An 11241-nucleotide genomic window follows, 5' to 3' on the forward strand; every position below is an offset into this window, starting at 1 on the left:
CGTTGGAGTTTACTCCCCCTGTCACTAGGAGGTAGGATTAACGTAATCAAAATGAATGTCTTGCCAAAATTTCTTTATATATTTCAATGCATTCCCCTATTCCTATCTAAATCCTTTTTTATGTCAGTGGACAGTTTGGTGTCTGGATTTATATGGAATAAGAAAAACCCTCGAATACGGAAAAGGATCTTACAGCAGCATCGCCAGCATGGAGGATTATCCCTCCCTAACTTCCAGTTTTACTATTGGGCTGCCAACATTAGATCTATGCTGTTTTGGAAAGGTTCTCTATCTGATGACACTACCCCTGTGTGGTTACGAATGGAAAACTCCTCTTGTCTTCATGCTTCTTTGCACTCATTACTCTGCTCAAAACTTCCTCTTTTGGAACCTATATCTAAATTCACCTTAAATCCAATTGTAAGACACTCTTTAAAAATTCTAGCACAATTCAGAAGAGCTTTTTCTCTCAGGGATCTGCCTACTTGTGCTCCTATAATAAGAAATCACCAATTTATGCCATCGGTTATAGACAGTGCTTTTCATGATTGGGCTAATAGAGGAGTTGTCACAATAGAGAACCTATTCATTGATAATACTTTTGCATCCTTTGATCAATTAATGCAGAAATTTAACATCCCTAATTCTCATTTTTTTTAGATTTTTGCAGCTCCGTAGTTTTATATCAACATCATTTATTCACTTCCCATCCCAGCCACCCAACTCCCTCTTTAATTCCATTCTGAAGCTTAATTCCGGTTCCAGAGGAACTATTGGGAAAATATACTCTCTACTAAATACATGTAATCTGGAGTGTTTGACCTCACTTAAGAGTCAATGGGAAGATGAATTAGGGTCCGAACTTCCTGAGGAGATCTGGGAAGGAGCATTAGATAGGATACATTCCTCTTCAATTTGCTTACGACACACAGTCATCCAGTTCAAGGTTGTGCATCGCCTTCACTGGTCTAAAGTGAGACTAGCAAAGTTGGTGCAGCCAAATGCCAGCCACCCTCTCACACATGTTCTGGCTTTGTTCAAAGCTAAATGACTTTTGGCAATCAATATTTAAAACTTTTTCAGATGTTTTACAAGTACCTATAGAACCTTTGGCCATCATTGCCATATTTGGAGTAACGCCACAAAACGCTCAACTTAATCGCCAGGCAAAGAATATGATAGCTTTTGCGACTCTTATAGCTAGGCGATTAATACTCTTTAAGTGGAAGGAGAAACTTCCCCCAACCTTTAGGATGTGGATCAATGACCTTCTACACCATTTGGTACTAGAGAAGATTCGCTATTCTACGAGAGGTTGTATTCAAAAAATTTATGTTACATGGAAACCTTTTTTAAGTTATATAGAGAAACTGGATGTCACTAATGTTGGTGTCTTAAACGACTGACTCTGTATTGTGTATAAATGGAACCTCCTAAGGACCGTTTTTGAGTACTTTTTGTTTTAATTGATATATGGATGTATATCTGTGTGGTGTGTGTGGATATATACATGTCTGTATGTAATTCTGATAAGTGATTAATGATTGATAAGTGATTGCATACAAGTTCAATCAATACTAGGCTGGATGGTACAGTAATATTGTTGCAGGGACGGGGCTCTGTTGGAGCAACGGGGGGGGGGGGGTTATTTGTACTTGCATTGTCTACCCATGTTTCTGATTTTGTGTGCTTTGTGCATTGTTGTTCTATGTGCACGTATCAATAAAAAGACTTGGAGCAAAAAAAAAATGGGATAAGGAAATGTTCTACTCAACATTCAAGTCCCAATTTCTCACAACAAATTATTTTGTAACTTTATTTTGGAGCATTTAAACATTGTAGACTGAGTTGTGTTCATGCATTCACATCAGCAGCTGTGTGTCCATTTACATAAAGAAAATATTAATTTGTGTTAAATCAATTTCAGTTATTTGCTCAAAGTAAGACTTAGAATCTCTATCTGATGACACTACCCCTGTGTGGTTAAGAATGAAAAACTCCTCTTGTCTTCATACTTCTTTGCACTCATTACTCTGCTCAAAACTTCCTCTTTTGGAACCTATATCTAAATTCACCTTAAATCCAATTGTAAGACACACTAAAATTGTGGCACAATTCAGAAGAGCTTTTTCTCTTAGGGATCTGCCCACTTGTGCTCCTATAATAAGAAATCACCAGTTTATGCCATCAATTATAGACAGTGCTTTTCATGATTGGGCTAATAGAGGAGTTGTCACAATAGAGAACCTATTCATTGATAATACCTTTGCATCCTTTGATCAATTAATGCAGAAATTTAACATCCCTAATTCTCATTTTTTTAGATTTTTGCAGCTCCGTATTTTTATCATTTATTCACTTCCCATCCCAGCCACCCAACACCCCCTTTATTCCATTCTGATGCTTAATTCCGGTTCTAGAAGAACTATTGGGAAAATATACTCTCTACTAAATACATGTAATTTGGAGTCTTTGATCTCACTTAAGAGTCAATGGAAAGACGAATTAGGGTCCAAACTTCCTGAGGAGATCTGGGAAGGAGCATTAGATAGGATACATTCCTCTTCAATTTGCCTACGACAGTTCAAGGTTGTGCATCGCTTTCACTGGTCTAAAGTGAGACTAGCAAAGTTTACACCTAGCATCAGTCCTACTTGTGATCGGTGCAGGCAAATGCCAGCCACCCTCTCACATATGTTCTGGCTTTGTTCAAAGCTAAACGTATTTGTACTTGCATTGTCCACCCATGTTTCTGATTTTGTGTGCTTTGTGCATTGTTGTTCTACGTGCAAGTATCAATAAAAAGACTCAAAAAAAGTAAGACTTAGAGAAAAGTGTGTCTCATTCATGCGCGCGGCATCAGTTTTGTCCTCAGTGTCCTCTGGTCTTAGCCACACATGTTCAAACGTGTATGGTGTGTTATTGTTGTTTGTCACAGAATAATTCATGTTTGTCACTATAGACACATTAATAATATTATTTTGAAACACTCTGATAAGTTTCAGCTTAATATTGCAGCGTCTCCACTAGGGATGCACCGATTAATCGGCCAGTGATCGGAATCGGACGATTTTCACGTGACCGGCCGATCAGTCAGAATATTCCGATTTTAATAAGCCGATCAAAATGCACCTGCATCGCGCAGCATCAGCAACACACGTGCACGCGGCTACACGCACATGTAGTAGAGTGTAGGGCTGGGCGGTATACCGGTTCACACCGAATACTGTTTTTTTTCCGTTATGATATGAAGTTTTAATATACGGCCATACCGGTGTATTTGATTACACAACATCCGCGCAGCCGCTCCGCTACGCTCTGCATGTAAACGTTTCATTCATGTTTATACATTTGTTTCAATCACTGAACGAAGCCTGTCATATTTAAGACAAGAGTCAGGACCTTAGATCACTTGCACAAAACTTTTGATCAGCATTTGTTTGTTTGTCATTTAAACCTGTGTGCGCAGAGAGTGCGAGAACTTGTTGGCACGGGGCGGGAGAGAGAGAGCGAGCGAGAGACACAGAGAGAGAGAGAGAGAGAGAGAGAGTGAGGTCATTTACTTATTTGTGTGTAGGTACTATGTTGTGAAATATTTTTAAACTTAAATAAACTACACATACAGGTAGTGATTCGTTTTTGTATTTTTAGTTGGATATTGGATGTGAACAACATGGTTCCATAACACTGCACTTTTAAGATGTGTGTGAATATTCCACAGCATTATTTAGTTCTATTTTATAGTGGAAATATGTTCAAAAAGTCACACTTTAAGTTATTATGTTCCATGGTAGCATGTTCAAATGTGCTCCGCAAATTCTCACAACAGCTCTAGAGTTTGCGCTGTGGTCCGCAAGCCAAGTACATTTTTATAAATGCCATCATGTGCGTGAAAGCAAGCGTGCGCCGTCTTTTTGTGCTTACGCACAGTTTATACATGAGGCCCCTGGGCATTACCCAAGCTAACGTTATGTCGTGCTGTTCAAAACGTGTATCTGAAAGCTAATGGGTTTCCTCTATCAATAGAAAATTAAGTTTTACAGTTAAAAATTAATCTACAACAAAATAATATATTTCTCTACTGTATAACCATAGACTCGACATGCTTTATTAGGCCTAAAGTACTCTCTCTTTAACAAGTGTCAGTGGTACATAATATATAAATATAAAATAAAAACAAGAATCTCTCTGAAATAATGATAGAAATAGTGCATATCCTGTATTAACCAATCAATAACACATTTATCCCTGTAGCCTAAACCATCTACACATTATAGTTCTGTCAATGGATATTCTATATATATCCATTGACTATATATATTCGAATATATGTTAAATTAATATTCGAATGTGAAAAAACACAAAGCAAATGGATAAAAAATATTTTGTGCAGCCGGAGACGACGCCGAGGCTCTCCGACAGGCTATCCACCGACACAGAGGGCTCTGCGTAACCTACGTAGAGCATTTTACACAGGAGTAAAAATTGGGCTTAATTAATGGCAACGCTAATCTGTCTGTCTCTCGTTAGCCACGGAACGACAACAACCCACTGGGCTGGACGAAACCAAAATAGTGGAAAACAGGGGGGGGGGGGCGTTCTCTGACGACACGCTGTTACCTGTGAAACATGGGTGCTCTAAAACACCCCTATTAGCACTTGGTACTTTCCTCCTAATGAAATTCACCATAAAAAAATCTTTTTTTTTTAGAATTTAGTCGACCAATCACAATTTCGGTCGAGCTAGAACGTGTCAACCAATTAGTCGACTTTGACTACAGCCCTAATTAATATACAGTATAAGACCAACTCACATCATGACAATTTAAATGTCAATGATCACAGACTTTGACAGACATAAATACAACAAAGCTGCTTTCATACAGTTAAGAAAACTTAGCATACTTAACTTAAGACATACAACTTAAAAACGTACATATTGCAAGTAACACAAGTCCAATTGCATGGTAATGCAGTGTGAGTGTTATTATAAAATCTATAAATCTCTATATAAAATTTCTCTAAACTGCCAGCTTCTTGGCTTAAGCTCTTCTGCTTCCATGTAGAAAAAACAACCCAGAACTACAAAGTTCTGCAGAAACACAATTTCATTTGATCATGTTCATGCATTACCTGGTTTACTTTCTAAGGTCACTGCAAATGTGACCAAGCCTACAAAACACACAAGTGTAAAATGACCAACCAGTGAGTAGGCAGCAGCTCGGGGTGCACTGGACTGTTAAATGTCAGTCTCAATGCGTGCAAGTTAACCTTTGAACTGCTGAGTACCATAAGCAGCATATGTAATGGAGGACTCCATTTACAGCAGTGAAGTCAGGAGAACTGGACAGGGGGAGGGGGCTCCAGTAAGAGAACTCTCTTCCTGACAGTCACACACTGTTGTGGGGGAGGGTCAAAAACTCAAAGCCCTCTTCCTAAATGTGCTGTTACAGTGTGATGGATCCTTCCCTTCCACTTTATTGAATCCCACTTGGCATTACAGGTCTTAACCTGACACTTTAACTTGAAGAAAAACACATTGAGTCATAACCTATGAAGACATGTCACTGAGCACAGACCTGCCTGGAAGAACATGTATTAAGCTCTTAAAAAGAATGTGTTGTGACACAGTCAAAGGGAAAGGTAAACCAATCACTTCGTAGACTAAACTGGCTCTACACTATTGATGGAAACAACAACTTATGCACTATTCAAACATACTCATATGCTGTAATTATCCTTCCCAGTGGGAATCGAACATAGTCCCCCATCCTTTGCTGTGATAACAAGCTGTGAAAGCTTCCAGGGAGCAAAAATCAGGAAACAAGTTTTTCAACAAAGACGATTTGAGTGTTGGCACAGATCTCACAACAACAACAACATGTCACAAAATCAGATCTTTTAAAAGTCCTCCCACACAAGTACTGGTCCTGCTTGTTTGAAGCGCGCGCACACACACACACACTATGAGCAACCTCAGTAACACACTCAAAGCTTCAATCTGTAATCTGTGCATTAGTTGTGTTGATTTAGCCTAGTAGCATTTGCCTAATGATATCCAAACAAAGCAATTAGCAGCCTGCTGTTTGATACAAGCACATAACCCTCCCCACAGACTTGATTTAGTAGTAACAATACGCTCTGAGCATTTTCTGCCGAGTCTCTTAAGAGTGGCAAATCAGCAAGGCTTCAGAGCAACATATTTGCCCAGCTACAGGCACACATGGTTTCAGTTATGGGTCTGCACCTATAAACAGTTGGCCATGGCAGCATATTGGTCAGGAAATGCAATGTTAAGAAAGGTACAAGCTCCTGTAAGACAACATGGTTGAGACTGAAGGTGTACATGTACTTCGAAGGTGTTTTAGAGGCAGACAGATTAGCGATTGTGAGGCTGGAGACTAAAACAAGTAATCTGAATTATAAAAACCACAGTAAGAAAGCTGAGCAATGCGGGTATAATTTTTACCTACACCACAGTAAAACCAATCAAATTTGGTTTGAATTGATCAAAGCACATGTTTCATGTCTTAGCTGTAGTTGTTACAATGAACACCATTTATTGGACACAGGCCAGTTACCCATGAAAATGTCTGGCCATAGCCAACACTTGGCATTATTTCATTTGCAGAGAAACACATCAAAACCAACCATCAAACTCTACCATGATAGCCACACAGCATTCAAATAAACTGACCAATCATTGCACATCACAATCTACATGGATTAATACAATGCAAAGGAAAATTAAACGTATGTGAAGAACTTATTTATGGAACCTCTACAAATCAGCATATCATGAACCACATACCAACAATGACTGACCTGTCTGGGAACTGAATCATGTTCCATTAAAACACAAATACAAGGTGTTTAAAACGATCAGACTGGAACTCACTGTTATGCATCAGTCCATCAATCAGCAGATTTTTTTCTGCTGTGATCGTTTTGTGTGGTAAATGTATGTTGTGATCAACTGTTATGTGTCTAATTGCATCATGTGATTAAGATTATTACATTGTTGTTATCCCTTGTGCTTTGTGACATTTCAAATAGAGATTCTAAGACAAAATGACACAATAATATTGTTAGACAAATGTCAAAAAGTCTACATATCTGTCTATGTATAAGTGTATGTGGGGAAATCAACGAAACATCATAAATCACCTGGCAAACTCCTGATATTTAATATTTTTTCAATCACGTTCAATCAAAGCTTGATATCAACTTCCTTTTTTCTGTCTATTTAAGTGAAACAAGGACACACTTGAGTACCTGCTTGTGGATCATTCTGGCGTTTCCACATTGGCTTCACTTAAACAAATGAAATAGGGCAGAAACAGCAGTTTTATGTCAAGTATATGTCAGGATTAACATCTCTCACCAACTGTACCCAGGCTGAATGCAAACACCAAGCATCTATCAGGTTCAATCCCGAATGCCTCAAACAAGCAACATGTACTTCGTAAACAGTCTCAACACCTCAGCTATAAGACACACGTACACGCAGTCTAACATACTGTCTCTGGCTGCAGTTGTGCAACAATACAAATCTCAGTGTTTACACTGGGAGCTGTGTTTGCATTAGATTCCTATGAAAAGCACAGGGCTGAACCAAGCTGAAATATTACCGTTACCAATGCTCTCGTGCTTTACAAATCTGCTTCAGTAGATTACATAAAGAAAAAAGACTGGAATTACATGGTTTCATGTTGTGGCATGTTCGGTTTGGTGAAACTTCAGTCTTGAGATTTAACGTTTCCAGTCGTTTCTACTCCTGCGACGATTCAGCAGAGCTCAATGGAAAAAGTAGACCAACATGGGCTACGAAACATGTAGCGTCAGGCATCGTTATGATGAAATAAAAGAACCACAATTTTATATTTGAAGACTTATGTATTAAATAATACCACAGGAAGTAGAAAGCAAGCGTGTTTTAACGTTAAAGTGTGATTTGTAAATCAGCCGAGTCGAAAACAGCCCCCAAACACTGAGTTAGCTGACTTAGCTGACTTAGCTAGCTGCTGTAGACAAACACTTTTTCCACATCCGAATACTTTTTCTTTCAAACAGAGAGCGGCCGCATTCAAAGGTGTCTCTGTCACAAAACATTTGCAGTTAAAGGTAACATAATTGCAGCGGTTGCTGTCAACTTGTAGAAGCAGAACTCAAAAGTAACTTACTTTCCCGTCTCCGCTGCCGCCGCTCCCCGGGCCGCCTTCAACACCCGAGACCGCCGCCGGACCCCCAGAGGGCCGCGGAGCTGGGAGAGCAGAAACCGAGCGAACTCCAGATACTACCAGTGAGGCGATGAGCGAAGTGCACAGAGGCCCCGGGCCGTGTGTGTCCTCGGAATAGCTTCAGGGGAGGGATAGGGAGCTTCAGCCTTCCGCTGATTGACAGACTTGGGAATACCTTTTTGACAGCTCCTTTTCTTCAGCCCTCCTCCCCTCGTCAGCCCTTCACTTTCCTCTTTTTCCTCACTTCCAGCAGATACGAATCAAAATACTGTCACAGAATATGGCGGGTGCATAAGCACGATAATATCGCGAGAGTAGCCTACGGTTATTTTTTTCAGTTTCCCAAAGCAGTGTTGAGAGGAGAACGTTGTGAAATTGTGAGTGCTGATGGACAAGGGAAAGAGCTCGTACAATAAGTGTTGTATTTTAACAAAGTACAAATACTATAGTACTGTTCTTATGTACAACATTAACGTCTGTACTTGACTTTTCTATGTATATTTCTAGCAACTTTTACTTTTTCTACATTTCCGAAATAAATAGTGTACTTTTACTCCAATGCAGTTCCCCTAACTATCTTTGTTACTTATTACTGCCAAATAAAATCAGAAAAAGAAGAAGAGTTGGTAATTGGTCTGTATTTATGTAGCTCTTTTCTAATCTTGATGACCACTCAAAGCTGCTTTACACTACAGCTTTTGTCATTCACAGCCATTCACTCCCACATTCATACAATGCATCTATGTGCAGCACATTTTCTATCACACATCTTTCATACCCATTCACACAGCCGTCAGGAGCTGTCGACGTGGTGTTCAGTGTTTGGCCCAAGGACACTTAGACAGACTACCAAGAGCCAGGAATCAAGCCCACAACCTTCCAGCTGAAAGATGACTAGCTCTGCCACTGAGCAACCATTGCTCAATTCTATCGCCTCACTTTTTAAATACTTTTACTTCTAAAACGTAAGTACAGTTAATGTCAGAAAACTACTTCTGATACTTAAGTACAGTAAATGCATATACTTTCTCCATCTTGCCCCCTCAAATGAACATGAATATATGTAAATGAGTACTTCACTGATGCGGTAAGGAGGAAAATAAATTAGCTGAAAGCCGTGAGAATGGGGGGGGGGGGGGGCATTGCCTATCTCCGGTATGATAAAGTTATCATTCAGTCACGCGATCCCCACAGCGGCACCACAGCATGACAATCTGGAAGTCACAACTTTTCAGTTTTCAGTACACTGAAGATCATCGTCAGGATTCGCAAAATGAAATAGACCATGATAACAATACAGGACAACCAGTTTAATAGAACCATCAAGACAGGTAATAAATTTTCTATAATCCCGTTTAAAAGCAGAAACCTGTATTTCCAACTTCCACAACATCAAATAAGTCCATTTACACAGCCATTTAATCTAATAGCAAGAACTGAAACTTGGATTAATAGTGATGGGGCATGGACATCTTACCAATACCCCATACCCCTCAGAACACAGAACACAGGGGATGGTGTGGCTCTGTTTGTTATTAATTTTAATGACAAGTTGGTGGAGGAAATGTCAGTAGTGATGGACAATCTACTAGAATGTATCACAATTAAAAATTGTATGGAAAAGTTTGATAATAAGTTGTATCTACAGAACACCAGACGCTAGTATAGATGCATTTAAGAACTAAATGACAGGAAACATCTATCTATAAAGCAAGTTGTGTCTGTATCTGTGACGTGCATATCTCACTGACCGTTAGTCAGATCTAACAACCTATGACTTTGGATATGGGTTGAGCATGGCATGATAGTGTGCATCCTTGATTTTCACATTTTTTGGAGTAATTTTAATTTTCCCTGATTTATCACTCTACACCAAGCAGTGATACTGTCAGGATTGTCTTTCATAGTAAGCACAGTCCCCCTAGGCTACTTTTAAAACAATGCATCTGCAAACACTTTGTCAAAAAAATATGTGTTTGTTGTACAGACATTGTGTACAAGCTCATAACTTTAAGGACTGATGAGTATTTTATTGTGACAAAACATAGTTTTACTGTTAGTGAGTGTTTTGAAAATGCATGGATGTGGCCACAACGGACGCGGTTCTACAGGTTGCGAATAGCCTACTGCTCTCTTCATACTACTACCTACTGCATCTTCTCAATGCACACATCATTTTCTTTTTCTTAAAGCGGAACTCGACCGGAGGTTCCTATTAACGCTGTTTTTTTGGTGTGTATCTGCGTCATTACCTTGTTTATGAAGCCCTGAAGGTTCTAAACAAACAGTTCAGCCACTGCTGAGAACGCTGTGTTTATTGTAATCTCGGGGCTCAACGAGATCTCTGAAAATCCCTTAATAGTTATGTAAACAGCGGTTCTCCTGAACAGCAGATCGTCCTGCTCCGGGCACTAGTCCGGGCACATCCGGTTGCGTACATTGAACCGCAGAAGTAGAATAACGTCCATTGTGGAGGTGTTTCACGAGCGACAGTGTCTTCTGACTCTGGGTCTGACTCTGGGTCAAAGTCATAAAAGGGACTGCGGGGAGTCGTGACGAAGCTATTTTTAAACACTGTTAAAACAATGTTTTGTGGCTGACCTACTCTCTGAAGATGCTGGTGATCGTCTACACCTGTGCGGCTCCGCCTCACCTGCTGCTGATCTGCAATCAGGAAGACTCATAAGCGGAGCCGTCCCCGTTCACCGGCGTCAGATCGTTTTTCCACCTCAGTTGGTAAAGTCGCACTCTAGCTTGCTGTCGATTAAACTCGTTGCTCTCTTGGATTCTCACTCGCCTCTCTTCACTCCAGGTCACAACGTCTCCTGCACCTACGAGAGCCACTGGTCGTCGTCAGTCTTCCCTATTCTCCTGGGAACTTCTCCTGCTGACTCATACACAACCAGTGAGTTTGTTACGTGAAGGAATGCTGCCTGATCTCCAATCCACGCCAAAAACTTACACAGCTGCATCTGCATTACTCCCTCGTTCTCCCCCCTTC

General features: G+C 40.0%; 1 protein-coding gene across 1 annotated transcript in view; it reads right to left on the minus strand.

The window, feature by feature from the left end:
* tab2 (TGF-beta activated kinase 1 (MAP3K7) binding protein 2) overlaps nt 1–8458 on the minus strand; it is a 134648-nt gene extending 126190 nt beyond the window's left edge. The window contains exon 1 of the mRNA XM_083906476.1: nt 8184–8458. The gene's annotated coding sequence lies outside the window, so the exon portion shown is untranslated. The remainder of the gene's footprint in view (nt 1–8183) is intronic.
* Between the last annotated feature and the right edge of the window lie 2783 nt (nt 8459–11241).

The sequence above is a fragment of the Microchirus variegatus genome (genome assembly GCF_963457635.1).
Source record: "Microchirus variegatus genome assembly, chromosome: 19".
NCBI lineage: Eukaryota > Metazoa > Chordata > Actinopteri > Pleuronectiformes > Soleidae > Microchirus > Microchirus variegatus.